This window comes from Thamnophis sirtalis, unplaced genomic scaffold (assembly GCF_051295495.1).
Source record: "Thamnophis sirtalis isolate CommonGarterSnake01/CBP01778 unplaced genomic scaffold, rThaSir2_p1.2 scaffold_8, whole genome shotgun sequence".
NCBI lineage: Eukaryota > Metazoa > Chordata > Lepidosauria > Squamata > Natricidae > Thamnophis > Thamnophis sirtalis.
Window position 1 is genome coordinate 40,416,041 of NW_028261388.1, and position 20,264 is coordinate 40,436,304.

Genomic DNA, 20,264 nt, shown 5'->3' on the forward strand with positions numbered 1-20,264 from the left:
GTGATGTACGCATAAGGGAAAATGGCTTTTGTGATTTGGCTTTCTGTTTGTAACCTGATACATTTACAGAAAGCTCACTAATGTTAAATACTGGAATAAAGTTGTTCTTTTTTCATAAGCATTTTTCCCTTGCAGTCTATTGAGTGTCTTTTCTACCTCTCTTCAGAACTGTTACCCTGAATATATTATATTGATTTCTAGTTCATCCAAAGATTTCAAATGTTCTGAAATGTCATGTTTTCTTCCCTTCAATGTAAAGCTTTGATCTACTGAAGTTGTTTAAAGTTTTCCATGCTCAGAGACATATGTGCCTTTAAAAAAGAAGCAGGAAAAGTGTCACTGCTTGAAAAGGGAAAGGAAGGAAAAAGAGCTATGTGAGAGTAGAAAGAAGCAGAAAACCAGGAAGAACCGGAAATGTACAAACTGAATCAGCCATCAAGTGGAGGTTATTATTCATTTTTTAAAAAGTAGCCAATATTATATAAACTAAAGAGGGTAAAGTAAATCCTCTTTCTATAGTCTTTATTCTTTTTGGGGACATTTTTTCAAATGAAGTTCTCTTCATTTAAATAAGGATTTCAAATACTGTAGGGCATTGCCAATCATCTCTTCTTTCTGGCGGCCGAAGCTCATAGTTCATTCACAATTCACCTCTGCTAGATAATCCAATGAAATTCTCGCATTTTATTCTGTAAGTTGACCAATTAATAAATGAGACATGCGACAGAACATTTGCTGGGCTGCTGTATGTTCCTATCGTAGTAGTAACTTGCAGTTCCAGCATATAACAAATGTGCTTGAATGATCAATTAGCTTAGCATTCATTCATAAACCTCAATATTATTGCAGCAAAATGTTAATTCTCACTAATAATGAATTCTAGTTAGTTTAATATTGCTTAAATAAAACATTTATTGTGTTCTGTTCGACATAAGAATGGAAATGTAGCAAAGCACCATAATGTGTCCCTCCTTCTTTGCTTCTGAGGTTGTCTTTTGCCTTTTAGATTTCATTATTACTGATTCACAACTATCATGTTGTAGAGAAATGAATGACAGATAAAATTACAGCTTTACTCTTCAAGAAAGTACAAGAGGCTGGTTTGAATTATGGGAAAAAATTATTTCCCAGTACTGTAAGAGCAAATCAAGGTCCCTTGGCAAAGAGAGTTGGAAATATTGATACTGCAGACTGTTTTTACAAAAAATTGTTCCTCAAAAAAAAATAATTAACTATCTCATATTTCATAATCATGGCATTACCATTACAAATTGTATGCACATCATAACCTTTTGATAAATGAGTTCAAATAGATAATTTTATTTCTACACAGATTTATGCATGTAGAGTTCTGTTTTTCTAGGTGTCGGAAAGCTAATTTTTTGTACTATAGGCAACTAGTAAACTGCATGCAAATAAATGGCAGCAAATTTTCACAAGCAATCATCACCCATCATATTTATTTGTCATTTTTGTACTATGAAAAGTAGACTACAGTGATGAACGGGATCAGGTTGTAGACTTTTTCAACTGGAGATAGAAAAGTTCTTCATTTGTTTAGAAATACTTCATTGTGTAATATTGTTTTATGTCTCTTTTGCAAGAATAAATACAAGTGAGTACCGTAGATAATCCTATATTGCATAGATAAATTTAAAAAAATAGGATCATAAAACCAACCCTCTTCCTGCCACAAGCTCTTTATAAGATTAGGATTCAATGAAACAAACAAGAAATTCATCTCAAAATTCAACATATTTATTCTTCAATGTATAAGTCCATCTGCCCAATTGGCACTGTGGGCAGTTAACAATATCTAAAAGCAAGCAAAAGCAAAACTAAATATAGCCAAGGTAAAAAACAATCAATTCACATTTAAAACTATCCTGTCATGAAAAACCCAACACAAACATGGTCCAGAGCAGAGGTGGGTTCCTACCAGTTCGCACCTATTCGGTAGAACCTGTTCTACCAAACCGGTTAGAAGAGGTTCCACCAGTGGACCCGGAAAGCAGGCCACACCTACAGAAGAGGTTCCAAAAAAATTTGAAACCCACCACTGCTACACACACACACACACACACACACACACACACACACACACAGACTGACACAGAGAGAGAGAGAAAGAGAAAGAAAGGAAGAAATAAATAAATAAAAAAAGAAAAAAGAAAGAAAAAGAGTGAAAGAAAGATGAAAGAAAAAAAGAAAAAAGGGACAGAGAGACAAAAGGAAGGAGAGAGAGAGAGAGAGAGAGAGAGAGAGAGAGAGAGAGAGAGAGAGAGAGAGAGAACACATGGTTGGCAAGCCATTCCGACCAGGTCACATGGCCGGTAAGCCACTCCCACAAAGGAGGCCACACCCACAGAGTAGATTCCAAAAAATTTTGAAACCCACCACTGGTCCAGAGTCTCACAAAATGATGGCGGATCCTTTCCATAGAATTGTCCAGTTTGAAAAGAAATATAAAGGCCACAATAAAGATGTTTGAAAGTTGTCACTGGAGAACATATGAATTTGCCTTATAGTATTTTGGAGATGCTTTGCATTCTTTGAGACAATCCGTACTTTAAATTAAAAAAAAATATCTAATTTTGTGAAATAAATATACGGGCAAATAAAGGCAATATACCGTAACATTAGCCTTGACACTGTAAATGTTTCTAATAAATGCAAAGTACAATATCTATCATCACAGAAAGATAAATAGTGAGACAAATGGTTTGTCTGCAAATATGACTTTGTATTATTATATTCTTTTTCTAAAAAGTGACTTAATGGTCTGGACATGGTATATTAAAACCTAGGTACATTTCCATAAATCTAATACAACTGGATTAAGGTTATTACAAAAGCCGTTTGTTTGCAAATGTCAGGATTATAACTGCATTGCTTCATATTTCATCAAAACAATCTCAATCTTGCTGATCTTGCAAAGACACCCAGATGGTAGATTTCTTTTAAAATATGCCATTCTGCCTTGTCACTTTCTATCCAAACCATGTGCTGAAATAAAGGTGATAACAAATTTTCTTCCACTTGATTAGGGAAGGAGTAAAACAAAAACAAGAAAAATTTGAAATTAGGTTAGTATTCTGTGACATTTTCAGCAGATCTCTATGTTAGGTAACGAGGAAGTACTTCTGCAATGGTCCAATTTTGCTTTGTGGTATTTCTGTTTCTGCTGGCCATTTACCTCTTTTACCACAATGAATGCAGCATACAGATGTAAAGATGGGAAAGATGCAGATAGATTTTATTTTTTCTGTGACTTCTGGGTTAAATAGAGTATGAGAAGTACAGTTGATGGCTCTGGGATTTGGCAGTCCACTCCCTACTCACTGTCTTAAATTCTCAGGTTTGAGCTTTATAAATCAAAGTCCCCCTTTTAAGGGGATAAGACTGTTACTACGTTGTAACAGAATAATAGAAAAATCATTTTTAGTCCAAAAAGAACTAACTTTCATGAATCAACTGAAAAAGAATGTTGACAATTTTTTTCCAAGACTACAGTCTTTTCAAACTACATGAATTTTCATTGGGCCAAAAAGATATTAATAACACACTGTCCCCTGGCATACATAACAATTCTTTTCTAGATAGTGATCCCAATACTGGAAATAATAATATCCTTAATATTGTATACAAAAAAATTAAAATGAGGGATAAACATTAAAGTGTTGAGTTCCTATTTTTAAGCCATTGGAAACATTCTTATTCTCCCAAATAAAATTACTTTTATTTATTTTCTATACGGAAATGGCTATTGATTGTACAGCAAAGAACATGTGGCTTTGAATATTATAGAATTTGTTTATATGCTATATCACAGATTTGAAAATGCAGGCTGTTGCCAGAAATATATTGATAACACTGATTTCCAGAAAACAGTGTAATAGATTCTGATACAAAAAACCTTTATGAATGTCTTTGTTAACAACTGTAACTATCAGTAAGATACAAATCCAGCCATTGCCAGGATTACTTCATTAATACTATTTGAATGATAAAGGACACTTTTGGGGGCCTGGGGGCAGGGGTGAAATCCACTTACCTTTGCTACTGGTTCGGTAGCAATGTAAGCGTGCATGCACATGCAGAGCATCAAAATGACACCTGGGCAGATGGGTGAGAGCCCCTGAAATCCTGTTTTCTAGCTAGTATAAATCGTGTGTCACAGCTGATTGTTGGAAAAATCAGTTCACCTGAACCGGAAGCATTTATTTTACTCCTGGTTCAGGGAAAGTGGTAGCATTTTTACTACTGGTTTGTCCAAACTGGTAGCATTTCACTCCTGCCTGGGGGCCTTTGTTATGGTTTGCAAGTTGTCTACACTAATAATAATAAAATAATAATAATAAATAATAAAATTATGTGCTTGCAAATATAGATTAGCATATTTACAGTGTCTTGAAATAAATATGTAGTATAAATTATTGTGAATTCAGAATATTATGAAATGAGTTTCAGTTCTTGCATTGCATAGTGCATCACTGGACCAACAGGAATGTCATGCAACTATAAGGCATCCAACAAGACTTCAGAGCAAGCTACAGAAGCTGCAGAATCGAGAAAAAAATTGCCATAGTTCATGTTTACCCTGTAGTGGGAATACCTGTCATTATATCTGTTTTATAATATATTTATTATCCAACTCTTCGCTGATACAGTTTTGACAGGCTGCTTCATTACTTGCAACAGCAGTAAATATCTTTGTTTCAATGATTTCCATGACCTAAAAATATTGATTTGTTCTCCCCCACTCCATAAAGTAAGGCATGATCCTTTTATTCGAACGAAATGGATGGAGACTAAGACATCTGGTAAAAATTTCCAATCATTGTTTTTCCTTTTTCTTTTGGGAATGAATTGATGAGAATATTTTGAAGAGGAACATATATGTAATTTAAGCAATCGCCCATCAAGAAGCCTGTGCTCTCTGATTATGGTCATTTGTTTTATATCCATGGATTTCAGTTGGATGTGCATATGCGTGCTGAGTGCTGGATGGTACCCAATATCTGCACATCTGCAGCTAGTTTTGTTATTGTTTTGCACTAGCAGGGAAAAATTGAGTCAATCCTCTGTTGCTTTTCAAATCATGCTTTGTAAATGATGATTGTATGATTCTTTTACAAAACAGGCAGCTTGTCTCCAATACTACAAAGATCACTGCATCACATACTAATTCCTTTTTCATCTGCAGAATTCTAGAAGTATAGTCCCAATAGCTAAATAATAAAAGAAACATTTTATCAATAGAACTACAAGATTCATTATCATTCCAGCTATATATAGAGAGATCTGTTTTCTTCTGGTTGAACTCAAACAAAAAATATGTGTTGAAGAATCATCCCCCCCCCCAATCATATATAAAAGCAGAATCATTGAGTTCATACTGAAAAGAAAGAAATCACTTTATGGTTTAGCACAATATATAATTCTACTGTAGTTTTTAAACCATGATTATAGCTTATGTGAAGCCAGAAAACTATGTATGCATTCATATATGTATATGTATTATAGTATATAATAATGTATTAGTGGTTAAGAAACCATTGATATTTTATTTATTTATTTATTTATGTAGCCACCCATTGGGATTCTGGGCAGCTTAAAATTAAAACATACAAACATTGAAAACAATGAATGTTTTTATGCAGTACAGTGACTGGGGGAGCACAGACAGTCAAAAAAAGTACAACCATTTTATGAGATCTACACTGGTCTCTGATCTGCAAGCCAGATGGCAAAGCCAGGTTTTCAAGTTCTTCAAAAGGCCAACAAGCTCATGGCCAGCCAACTCCATGGGAACGATGTTCCATAGGGTGGGTGCAGCAGTTGAAAAGGCCCTATTCCTGAATTCTTACAAGTTGATATTCTCTAGCAGATGGAACCTGCAACAAGCTTCTTCTCCTGGATCTATGAGTAGAGGACATTTGAGATAAGTGGTCCATAAAATAACTTGATTTCATGCCATTCAGCACTTCATGGGTTATTATCATATCTTAAATTGGACTTGGAAGCAAATTGATAATCAATACAGCTCTCAGAGTAGTAGTATGTAATGTGCACTGATCCATGCTTCTTCAACTGGGATGATCTGAAGTTTCTGAATACTCTTCAAAGACAGTCTAACATAGAAAGAATTATACTACGGTAATTCATAAATTCATACAGAAGGTTACCATGGAATTAGTGACTGAGTGTAGAACTCCTAATCTATTAATGGGTTCAACTGGCACATAACTCAAATGTGACAAGACTCTCTTAGTCATAACTGCCACCTACTTTTTGAACAGTATTCATGAGTCCAGAAGGATTCTTATATTGTGCATCAAGCATGGTGAATTCCTAGATTAAAATGTTCTCAAAATCCAAAGCCATTCAATCTTGCCAGAGTTAAACCAAGTCTATTGTTTTTCCATCCAAATTTGTATAGTCTCTAAGTACTGAATCAGGACATTGGCAGTATCACTTACTTCAACATGGATGGATGTGTATAATTGGATATTGTCCACATACTGATACCTTAACAACTTGATGTAGATGTTAAATAGGAGCAGTGAAAATCAGGGGTGGTTTACAGCAGGCACTACTGCTGGTTCACTTGTGGACACACTGCATGTGCAATAAAAATTGTTCTGCGCATGCACAGAAGTAAAAAACCAGATGGCGGTGCCTACGGCGCCACCCAGAGAACCGGTTTGGGAGTGTGGCAGGCCTGGGTTTCTGCCGGTTCCAGCAATCTAGGCTGCCAACAACTACTGGTTTGGCCGAACCGGTCCAAACTGGTAGGAACCCACTACTGGTGAAAATACAAAACCGTGCAGTGTTCCACAATTTAGGCATGGAGGATAGGATCATGGCAAGATTGTGTCTCAAAACATCCCCACAGGGGCTGCACCAAGGCTAGTATCAAGGTGAGTATGAACCTCAGTGATTTTGTCAAATCCTAAAGATGTATTCTGGAATAATCTCCACCAAAGCAAATGTCGTTTACCCTAAACAGAGCCGCCAGTCTGCTATCCTCAGATAAATAAATATGGAGACTTACTGATGTGAAATATTGATATCTGATATGCATCCAATAAAATTCTGATTATGAGATAAAATTCTTCCAAATCAATCATATAAAGTTATAAAGTTAAAACTTATTAGTATGCAAAGAAGGTGGAAACCTATAATTAAATGTAAGTATATTCATTTTATGAATAAAAAGAAATTAGATATGTAACAGACTCCAATATATAATGTTCCTGAGATGGATGTGGATTTCGATTGTTTCTGGATCTATTCCCTGTAAACTCCTACTTGTAACCATTCCTATATACATATAAACCAAACATAATGAACAGGAATAAAATAGATCAGTACTAATTAACAATAAGCTAATTGGGATTATTTTCTTCTAAGTAGCCTACAGACAGCATTCCAATAAAAATGTTTAACCAATAGAAATGTTCAATCACAGGAACATACCAAATTTCATGTAGTTACAAATCCCTAGTCATAATATCATTTGATGAATTGGACATCATCTCATCTTGGGGCATCTTTTGTGCATAGTAAACCCCACTGGACAGAACTAAGATAAAGATTGTTGAAACTGGGATCACACAATGGAATTTACATAATTAGTACCTTGCTTTGTTAATTTTAGTGGACTGTACTTTGCCAAATTTGTTATCTATCTAATCCCTTCATGGGGTTCACATTATATGGGTAGGCCAAAGTACAATATATTTATTTTCTAGGTTACTTACATTATGTGAAGCCAGCCAATTTTGACAAAAAGCAAAAATTATTTCAATAAGAAACAATTAAGTAATAATCTATAGTAGTGGTGGGATTCAATTTTTTTTACTACCAGTTCTGTGGGCGTGTCTTGGTGAGTGTGGTGTGTCTTGGTGGGTGTGTCTTGGTGGGTGTGCCAAGGAAAGGTTACTGTAAAATCCCAATTCCCTCCTGGTCAAGGACTCAGGAGGCAGATAATAGATGTGGGCAGGACCAATCAGAGGTGGCATTTACTGGTTCTCTGAACTACTCAAAATTTCTGCTACCGGTTCTCCAGAACTGGTCAGAAACTGCTGAATACCACCTCTGATTTATATATACATTGAGAACCACAATCACCAAATGCCATTTCTATCCAGGAGTTCTATATAACTGTTGGAGGTTGAAGGATGCTGTGTATACTGTATGTGTGTGCATTTCTGAAAGCAGCAATCTAACTTTACAAAAGAATGATGAAGCACATTTCATAATTATATATGAACAAAAGGTGATTTAGCAGAGGAAATACATTATAGCTACAAACAAAAGCTAGTACATATCTAAATATATCTTACTAGGATAGGAGACAACTAACATGTTCTCTTTGTGTGGGATGCTTGTGTGTGTGTGGTACATAAAAGGCAGAATGAAGTGACCTCTGAATAGCAATGTCTTAGATAAAGACAGAATAGAGGGGGACAGAATATATTCTTAACTATCTATCTATATTTTACTACTCCCTTGTGATAAGTTGGTCATAAAGTACTCCAGTAGTACTTCCAATAGTGTCAGCAATTGTTAAATAAATGCCATTTTCAAAGGTAGCATTTCAGGCTTTCGGAAGATGAAACAACTTGGGACATGATCAAAGACCATCAATCTTTTAAAATGCCAAAGATGCTCCATCATGAGAAATAGCCCATCTATGGAAGCTAGTTGGCAATGATCCAAACATCATTTCATAAAGCATCTTAAACAATTTTTCTGTAGCCTCTGAAGCTTGAAGACTTAGGGCACTGATGTCATTATGTTAGCACCTAATGTTACATATTTAATTGATTTTGTTGTTTTATGTTATTATTTGATGGGTAATTTTAATTGTATATTTTGTTTTATAATAAACTGTAATGTTCTGATTTACCAGCATATAAAGATAATAAACAAACCAATTTAAATGGTGAAACAAACAAAAAAAATTGAAAACACAAATATATGTTTTATTTGTGAGACAAAATTATTTCTGCCATGAGTTCACATTTTGTGTCTTCTGGAGATATTCTCTTTTCTCCTTCACTGAGACATATCTAGTTTACATCTTGGTTTACTGCAACTTGCAGAGAGAATACAAAAAAGACAACAATATTTGGAATTCATTTGGTACACTCTTGAGTCAGAAAGATAAGATACTTTGGCTGCATTTCTAAGAACATATAGGTCCAATGAATATTGGATTGTACATTATTTACTTATTTATATTTCACTCAGGTTCTAAACTCTGACTGTCAAACTAATCTTGGTATGATTTCTTTTACCATGTTGCCCTAAATAAATATCCAGTACATTCACCTTTAAGGATCCAGCATATTTTTCTGTCTCCCAAATTTACTAAGATGCAAATGCCACTGCCTAATTGTAAAGGGAAATCTTTGGAAAGGAAAAAAAAGTTAGATAAGGCAGAAGACAATGGTTAACCACTTCTGTACTATTGAAAAGATATCTATATGATTATGTTCATGTACTATAATTATTAAATCAAATTTGCTTTTTGTCTTCTGCCTCTGATCTACTTTAATACATCGCGTTTTGGCACTTTGTCACAAATTTTTCTGGTGGAATAGATGTCCATCTTAAAGGTGAGCCAGCTGCGGGACCACAAGCAGAGCACAATAAGGAGAAGGTAGCTTTTATTAGTAAAAAAATAAAATAAATCTATTTTATATTATTATCTCTAACCAGAAAATGTTTTAGTTAGGAGCAATTTGTTAGATGTCATTTTATATTAAGCTGTGGGTGGGATTATTATGTGTTAAAGAATATAAACTACATCCCTTAGACAGGTCAAACACAATCAATCATGGTTTATCACTGCATCTTCACTGCAGAAAAACTGTTCATGCCTTTTGTCTGTTGGAAGAAAAAAGAGAACAAAGTAGTAACTCTCACAAATATCCAGCTGATTTTGTCATTCTTTCAGTAAGAAAACTAAGATAATTCAGGATCAAGGTCCCCCTCCCCATTATTGTAAAAATCTTAGTTTTTCTCCATTTTTGAGAGAAATAGATAAGGAAAATAACTTTGGTCTCGAACTCATTCCTCTAGCTAACAAAATAACATTGCTTATAAGTCATCAGGGCTAGTTTTGTACTGGCTTTCACTAAAAACAGAGCAAACATTTTAAAAAGTTTCCAAAATAGTTTTACCCAGGGAATGCATATCCACAGAGGTCAGTGTTGCCAGACATATTAGTGATGAATTTTAAAATAAACATAGGGATGTTTAGAAATATTTGTTGTATGCAAATATGTAAAACATGCAAAACAAGGCTAACAGCTGTGGGGTGTTCTCACAAGCCACATGAATAAAACCTCTCCCTGCCCTCTGCCCCCTCCCCTCAATAACAGGCACAGAAGATATTTGATGGCCTTCTACTCAAGAAGAACAATAGATTATAACTGTGAAGTAAGATCTGTTTTTTCAAAACTGTGAAAGCAATGCAAAGTCTCATATTCACATTTTATTTCTTTCCTAGATCAATTTTCAATTTCTATTACCTACTAAAAAGTAAAAAGATATTTAAAATGAGTTTGTCCAAGAACAGAGAGATTACCATTTCTGTTAGTCCCTTCTCTCATTTCTTATCTAATTCGTATCTAGATTACTTTCCTGTTTTTTTTTTAATTGTGAGGGTTGGGACTTTTTCAATGAAGCAAAATGAGTGCCCTACACCTAAACCAAAGGTTAAAATCATGGTTCTGAGTATTAGTAAATTTGCTGCTGAATTTGAATGGTCAAAAACGAATAGACAGATTGAAGCACTCATTACAATATGCCTATTATTTGCTATTCTTAACTGGCTCCATGCAAAGGAAAAGTTGGAACTTGCATTGCTAACTCAATCTGTTACAGAACTGTTTGGTTTTTAAATTATTTATTGAAGAACTACAGAATAATTATCTTAAAATGCTAAAACTACCATTACTTTTCTATGTGTTGATATGTTTAGACCCAAATGTAAATGCTATATGTAGAGTTAGACAAGCTTTCTCTATATTAACTTAAGTAGGCATATCTGAAGCTGGAATCCAAAGAATCTGGAAAACAAATTGAAGGACAGGGTTTGCAGACCCATTCTGTTCAAAGACTGTGGTTCAATACATTATACGAAGCCCTAGGCCATATCATTCAAATACAGTACAGTCACTATTACTGAGAACAGATTTCCAAGATCTCAGATGAGAATCTTTTTTGGAGATTCCTAACACAAAATTATGGTTCTCTCTACTGTTAATTCTAAATGCTATGTCCACATAGCACATAGTCCACATCATTTAATTCACAAGAACAATAATATTTAATAATAATAAGAAAAAATATTTCAAGTTTTTTTCTGAAAAACTATGTAATCTACTTGGAATGATTTATTGAATTTCTCTTGGTTAGCCAATATATTCTTATTCATTTCAATAACATTCATATGATATGTGCATCACTGGAATTTAGCACTAAAGCCATATCAGCATTTTATATTTATGCACTTTAAATTTAAAAAATAGCTTTTGTTTTCTTTAACATTGATATATCAGATGCAAAACAAATATTCCAGATAACAAAAGAAGCATCCATCAATAATCTCCAAAGATGCAAATGTGTGAACTGAAAAGAAAAAAGGACCACCAGCAGCAAGGTAGATGAAGTCAATTAGAAAAGTGATGGTTAATCCTTGGAAAATTGAAAGATTCAGATCAGTGTGAAGAATATCTATCTATAGTATTTCTAAGAATCAATAGCAATTTGATGATTAATTAAATTAATAATTAATTTAATCAATATTGTGTGTACATATATTTTTATACATCTATAGCCCCCTGCCATTTTTTAGTATGTACCCATCAGTAAATCTGGAATTAAGGGCATAAATCACTCCATATTTGATTATCCTATAGATTTTTAAAAAGAAAAATGTGGGTCCCCCCCCTTTAAGTCTAATTAGTTTTCTGTTGGGAAACACTAAGTGTGAGTTGTCAAAATAAAACTTTTTCTCTCCTCTCCCCAACCCCATTTTTGTTTTGTTTTACAGTTACATTCCAATATAAGTAGATGGCTGATTAGACTAACAAACATAACCACAGCTGTTAGAAGTCTAATACTACTTAGGCTGCCTCCTGGCTTTACTTTTGACAAGTACAAAGACATATGGTAATGTTACAATATTTTGTATCCGTGTGTTGCTAAGCTAGACACTTTAGTTCAGATGCTGAACTCATTAGAAGGAGGAGAGGGAGGGAAGGAGAGCTTTTTAGTGAAGATCTTAAAACAAAGACAGATACAGGAGGTGAAAATGGGGATAAATTAATAAGTAAGCCCATATACAGGTAACTCAAACTATAAGGAGTGAATGTGTGACGAAAGTCCTGATATGCACGCCATATGAAGCAACTGTGAAGAACCAAATGAAGAGTCAGGATTCAACTTTGAAACTGGTGAAAATATAGTCAAGGAATAACCTTGAAAAAGTTTAAATATCTGGGTTATAGTGAACTATTCTATGGGATAATACGAAGAAAAATGATAAGTGAAAAATCCTGGACAATGGATGAAGGGCCAGATGACAGGAAGAAAATTAGGGCAACATCAGGAAAGGTAGTCTGAAAGCAAAAGAAGACTCTAGAAAGATAATATAACTTATTGTTGCATATTGAATGAATTAAATGCTTTTTAATTTGGATGCTTGCACTAAAGGGAGTTAGGCAATAGCTTATGGTGCTTTCATTCTCTAATTCTAACATAAACCGTTAGACTATGACAAAAACTAAATGCAGTTAAATGCAGGTAATATGACTGTCTACTCATTTTTAAAATTAAATTTGTCTTCAAGCACACTGAAAAATGACACTTTGATTACAAGACTTGGAAAAGCTCTAGTTTATGCACTTGTGTTCTAGTTCCTTAAGCAATGATTCTAAAATGCCTTTTGCTTTAGAAAGATTATTTGGTCCATAGTATGTTAGATATTTGCATTATAATTAAGACTCTGAAAAAGTCATATTTATATATACATTACAACTAAGACTTTGGAAGGGCTTTATGTATGCACTAACTAAGCATTTACTCATTTATCCAGACATTTTCTATATAAGACCTCCTTTATTTATTCTTCAATAAATATCCAGGTAGAGAGTATGATTTTCAATGTATTAGGGCTTCTTGATTCAAAAATAACTTTCCAAATTGCCTGGGTTTGTGCCATTATATGTATAATACACTATACTTAATTAAATTTGGATACTTGATTACTCACCATTACTTATAATACTATTTTATTCTGTTTAATTATTAAATAAATAAATCTGCCCAGATTCCCTTGGGTGAGATGTGCTGCGTTATAAATTGAATGTTATATTTTTATAACTTTTATGTATAACCTATTTTTTAAAATAAATATTTAGAACCCAAGGCAACTTTTAAAGTCACAATAATTATATTTTAAAAAACCACACCAGCAGACTATAACAGGTATAGATGTGGTACAGGAAAAAAATACTTTTATAACTTCAGTCTGGCTGGTCTAAAACATGTTAGTTTCCTTCCTTCCTTCCTTCCTTCCTTCCTTCCTTCCTTCCTTCCTTCCTTCCTTCATTCCTTCTTTCCTAAAATCTTAACAAAGACAATTCAGAAATATTATATATTTAGAAACTCAACATGCACCAATTTATGGTAGCCATTTCTCATCTTTATATATAGAATAATTAGCAATCAACTGTGTACATAATATTTATTACATTAATTGATTTACAGAATTCTGATAGGTATTAATAGGTATTTCAAATTTCATATTTTGGGAGGTTAAGGTACTAAGTAATAGCCTAAAAATAATTGAGTTCTTGAAATCTGGTGGCATGAGCTTTTTGAAGACTGCCACTAATCATATTCATGTGCAAAGTACTGAAACAGCAAAATCAAGCTGTGTATGAAAAGATACCAGAACTGAACTTTTATCAGTAATCATTTTAATGAAACATGCATCTAATTATGTACAGTAGATAGATAGCCCAAATCCTAAAGAACTGAGATGTATTTAGTCTAAGTCATTCTATTGCTCTCTTGAAATAAATTGATCAAGCTGGCCATGATTAAGTCACATCTCATTAATTTCAATTAGACTAAGATATTACTTAGCTTTGAAGCCAATGATTTTCAGAAAAGTTTTGTGCAAATAGCATCCTATTTCTAAGTAATGACTGTCCTCTAAGCAGCAGAAAAATCACATTATCAGCTATGGAAATCAAAGACCCACAAACAGAAGCTAAGAAACAAATAACAATTTAAGCTTTCAGTTGCCTTCAGTATATTCAGTTCTAGTGGTTTATGTCCAATTTTTCACAACCCTATTGACCATAGCACACCATGACCCCTGCCCTTCACTGTCTCCCCAATTAAGAGTTTGCCCCAATTAATGTTCATTGTGTTGATGACACTATCTAACCATCTCATTCTTTGCTGTACCCTTCTCTTTTGCTTTCAATGTAATCTGTGTACTATTAAAACTCTTGTTTGTCATTATCTTTATCTGGGTGAAATGGTGCATCATAGGGCAACAATTTTTAACCAAAATAGTTCAAATGGGATAATTACAGAATGTATCTAAAATCTGAGACCTATGATTCCCTAGGTAGTAACATTAGGGAAAGTTGTAGATGTTTCAATACTACTGACTGCTTCTGCATTGGTGCTGCAGTCATGTTATCCTCATTGTCAACAATCTGTGATAGTTTCTCAGCCAGTCTCTCAAGCACTCACTGCCTCTCTCCCACCCAGCAGCAAGAAATTGATCAATCATGTGGTGGTAAAGAAGCAACAACTTTAAAGGCACATAAAGGAAAGCCTGGATATTTTTATTACTTTATTGCTCTTCTTTGACACAAACACATGCACATATATCTATATACAGAATTCTCTGAAATTTTTTAAGTCAGTGTTCTGGGTCAAGTGTATACCATTTCTTCAAGAAGTTGGGACACATCCTCCCTTTTCAATTTTCCCTGTATCACTGTCAAACCCAATAAAGTTTTTTGTCTGCTTTTTATTTTCCATCGTTTCTATCCCTTCATTATCCCCACGTCTTCTTCCTTCATGTTTTCCTTCACTTCCTGCTTCTCCTCAATATCTAACTTAAAATTCTATTTAGACTTGATTTTAGTGATTTATACATTTTTTAAAAATAATTTCAGGTAGTTTTTCAAATTCCCACCTTTCCATAATGTCCAGTTCCAAAATTACAGTTAGTTATACAGTTCTTATTTCAGAGTTCTGGTCCATCTTAAATTTAGCTAATTCAGCTGATGTGGAAAGGAAGAGAGGAGGGAGTCATCTTGATCCTTTGTTCTCCCTTCGGCAAAAAAAAACCTTTGTATTTTCCCAGTTCTTGATTTTATTTTATTTTTCCCTTGTTACCTTCCATCTCTCATTGGTTAAAATTGATATATTAGAATGAACTCAAACAGATCAAGTCTACGGTATGTTTCTCTTCGCCTCCTGCTTTTTCCAAATTCTGATTTATGACAATTGGTTAATTAATACTTCCTGCTTAGAGTTTCACATTCCATTTGCAGCACCGGCAAGATTAGGTTATCAGTGATAAAATAGTGTTTTTTTCTTGATTTTTTCCCCCTTGTTACATTCCTCCTCTCATTAATTGGAGTTGCTTAATATATGTTAGTTAGAAGAAACTAGAACGAAGTGAAGCAAATATCATTGGTATGCTTTGGTTTCCATTTCACCTTCCAAGTCACTTTTAAAGACACAATCTTTTCAAATTCAAATCCAAATTTAAAGTTTGTGTTTAAATGAAGGAGTTGAAAGGGGAGAAAGGAGAAGGAGAGAAGAAGGGGAAGTAGAGAAGAGAAGGATGACAGATGGAAGAAAGGAAGTAGGGAGGAGGAGGGGAGAGATAAGAAAGTAATGGATAGAGTACAAATACGGTGTATGTAGAGCAAAAGAGCCAATAATTGTTTTTGGGAGTTGATGGTAAGATAAATTGATGAAACATTTAACAATATAATATGATGTTGGTTATGTAATAGTATACATGTGGCTATTTGTTATGAAAATAAAAAAATAAAAACTTTATTAAAAAATAATACAATGAAACTTTGGAAAATGTGGAGTAATTCTAACTGTAATAAAAAAATCCTCCATCCCACCTGTACTTAATTTATGATGCTCGTATATATTTAAAATAATGTTTCCTTTAAAAAAAATGAAATAAGATAATAAGCATAAGACCACCAATATCTTGTAATGGTAACTCGGAAGTGAAAGTAGTTTCCCATAAGATTAGATCAAGAACACTCTGGCATGCATGATAGCTTTAAGTTTATAAAACAATTAATTTTTTTGATATTGGTAGTCAAATTATGCAATGGATTGGAGTCTGAATGGATCTATTTGTTTTCATTCACAGCAATGCAATTAGAAAAATAGGACTTTATCTGCTGGCCCTGTCTCATTTAGCAGCTGTGCTATAAGCCTTAATAAGAATGTGGGTTTTGGCTAATATCTGTAGTCACTGAAGAATCCATCAACAGGCATTTGAAAGTGGGGTGTGCCTAGTAAACAGGAATCCACTAGCCTCTCAAGAGGTCACTGATTAGGTATGGAGAGAGTCATATGAAGATCTCTTCAGGAAATTATTTGAGATGATGAAAGAGGTCATTACAGAGCCTCTGTTTTCTGTGTTCTTGGCACTGCATTGAAACAGGAAATCAGTACAAAATCTGGCCTAGTTTATTGAAGAACATAGCTATAAATTTATGCTAGAGGTTTCTGCAATAAAATTATTGCAATTTTATATTCATTGAAATTGTGAAATGCTAATATAGGGAACATTTTCTGTTTTCTTCTTAACTCCTACATAATTTGTCTACATAATTGGGTCAACTATTCCACACCAACATGTAATTTTTTCCCACATGTATGAGTGGCTCACACTACTCTCTTACTTCTGATGCTGATCAGAAATACCATTTCGGTTCTCATTAACCTTGGCAGCTTTGTACCTCTGGTGGTTTTAAAAACAAAACAAAACAGGGGGAATATATTTATTCAAGGCTTCTATTGTTGAGCTTTGAAAGACTATTTTTGCAAGAATCAGCAGCAATTACATTTTCCGCTCCAGATTAAGGAGATCATAATACTGTTAGTCTCTGAGCTATCAGATTTTTAATTAGCTTAATGATTCTTGAAATTTTACATTCTCCCAGAGGATCTGCAACTGAGTTCTTGGGATGAACAAATCTGTCAATGTCAATTTCACCCAGGTTCTCATTTTTTCTAACTTTAAATTCATTTTGTCCTGTTTCTGCATCATTGCCTTTTTTAAAACATGAAAAACGATTTCTCCTTTGGTAAGCACTTTTGCCTTATTTTTTGCAAAGCATGCTGTAATATATTGCATTAATACATTTTTTTGTTTGAATATTATTTTTCCCATATTTTCTACAAATAATTTTTAACTGCTAAAAGCAGTACAATATTCACAAAATGTAACTATATAATGTTTGATTTTTATTACAGAAAAGGCTAATTATGTTTATATAAAAGATGAATCAAATTATTTGCTGTTGAAGTTCTAGATTTAGATGGCTTATTTTAGGACTATTTGATGAACTGATTGTGTTTTTATTCTCAGAAGAGTTCATGATCTACACTTTCCAGATTAATCAAATAAAAAAAGTCTTCTTTTTTCTCCTTACTCTTATTGCTAGGAATGTTTTCAGATTTAGGCTGGAAAAATCCAGAAAGCCAATCAGTGACAGGACATAGTGGTTTTTTTTTTTACTTCTATGTAAGGACCTTTGAATCCTTGAAGATGAAAGGAGAAGATTATTCTTATTAATTTCACAAAATATAAAAAGTGTGTGTTTTCAAGTTGTTTTAAACAAGAAATTGACAAAAAGACAGCGGGATTCTCAGTAAGAATATCTGTAGAAGGGACACTAATTAATTTCCAAAAACCTATAGCTTGTCCAGAGCTTCATTCTGATATTATTACCTACAAACTATAACCTATAAATTATGAGTGAAGAATTCATAATTTAAAAATCTTCCTCCTTTCCATCTCCCCCTTTCTTTTACATCTGTTGAGCATGTTGTGCTCCTCAATCATCCAACTCGGCTTCAGCTTCACAATGAGCTCACTGTTTGAAAGCATGTTCAGATGGCATTTTGTCAAGCCATTTGCTTGCCAGGGGTTAAGGGGAGAGAAGCAGAAACAAAAGTCTGCTGCACCATCATCGGCCTGCAATCCACTTTTCAGCCTACAGAAAACTGTAAGTGACCTTGTCAGTAAGACATATTCTTTCTTTACTTTTTTTTTGAAGAAGCCTTACTGCCTACAGGAAAAGGATACATTTCTTCCACCCTCTCACCACCATTGGTTCCAAGTCTTTAGAAAAAAAAAAGCATTTGAGGATTGTTTTCATAAGGTTTTCTTTAATTTGGATTTTCCTGGGTGAGAAATTTCATTTTTGTGCCAATTGGATAGCATTTTGCACAGTACAATCATGTATTAAATGTAAGAAACCCATAAATAATGTTGTCTTCAAAAAGGCATTTCCAACCAAATCTGCAAAATGATTTGGTGATGCAAACTCTACTGAAGTTAGAATAGAACTGGGTATGTGACTCCTGTTTAAGTCCTGTAAAAAGCAGTTGTGTGGCTATATATTTTCGATAATGACGACTTACATTTATTTATCTCTTCCCCAAATGAGTCAGCTGTGATTCAATGAGATTTAGTTCCAAGTAAATATGTCCCTGGGATTGCATTTATGATCCTTTGCACTTGATGAGGATAGGATAATAGAGCAAATTGAGTGCATAATTCACTGCAAGGCAGACAGACAGGTAAACAAAATACCAATCTTGAGACACAATGGACTTATTGACAGTGCTTTAAGCACAACAATTTCTAACTAACGCAGGTCCTGATGTCAGTGTGCTTCAAGTGAAGGACTCAGTAGAGAAACATTTCTGTTCATTAAAAAGTAAAGTACAAAAATAAAGTACAGTTCTGTAGTGTATCATAGCTTTGATATATTCTTAAACTACAAAAAGCAGCCTTTTTAAGCATGGGAAAGAAGAAATTATACAAAATTCAGAGAATCAAGCAACAATTCCTGAAAAAGTGAGGTAAACCCCCAATTCTTTGTTGTTTCTCTATACCAAATGGTATGCTGGCCATGTCCTCCCACCATGAGCTCTGTCATCCACCATCTGGCAAGTTTCAAACAATCCCTAATGTGCCTTCACTATTTCTGTAAACTGCTGCATTTAGGTGTTATACACATGATTTCTAAATGTATTTTGTATTTTGCACTTTTGCCTAGACAGTGCAGTGACAATAGTGTGCATGCAAAACTGCTTATTACCATATTTTTCACCAAGGTTTTGAAGAGGCAAATTAAAAAATAAGTAGGTAGTTATATAGAGGGATAGAGAGGGGGAGAAAGAGAGAGAAATACAGTAGGTAGGTAGGTAGGTAAAGGGAGAGAGGGAGGAAGAGAAAAAAAAAAAAAAGAGAGAGAGAGAGAGAGAGAGAGAGAGAGAGAGAGAAATACAGTAGGTAGGTAGGGAGACAGAGAGTGTAGGTAGGTAGATAGAGGGATAGAAAGAGAAATAGAGAGAAATACAGTAGATAGGTAGGGAGAAAGAGAGAGTAGGTAGGTACGTAGGTAGATAGAGGGGGGAGAGAAATACAGTAGATAGGTAGGGAGAGAGAGAGTAGGTAGGTAAGGAGGAATGGAGAGAAAGAGAGAGAGAGAGATACAGTAGGTAGGGGGAGAGAGAGAGAGAGTAGGTAGGTATGTAGATGTTTCCAAATGTATTTATCCATGTGCTGGAGAAGGAAATCACTGACAATCTGCAGCACCTAAGACTTTGTTTCTGCTGGCACAGCACTTGATCAATGTAATTCTCATCAATCAGTTAAAGAGCTTTCCAAAAGGGAAAAAAAGTTTTTACACTCTGCAAATCTCCCAAAAAAGTCTTTTATTAACATTGGCTGTATTATGTTCAGTCATAGCTGGGACTTCACTAAGTAATTAAAATATTAAAATTATTAAAAAGTGGCAGGAATCATATTTCTTATGAAAATAAATGGGAAAACAGTACGTACTTGCGTAATTTGCTTTTGTTTATCTAAATGAAATGTTGCTAAAGCTAAAGCTAAAGCTTACAGCTAATGATGCTCTAGTTACATTTCATATTCA

The 20,264-nt window shown here is 34.1% G+C and overlaps 1 long non-coding RNA gene across 1 annotated transcript in view; it reads right to left on the minus strand.

Annotated features, from left to right (window-relative positions):
* Window positions 1–20,264, minus strand: part of LOC148044376 (uncharacterized) — a 127,449-nt gene that overhangs the window by 9,638 nt on the left and 97,547 nt on the right. The window lies entirely within an intron of this gene.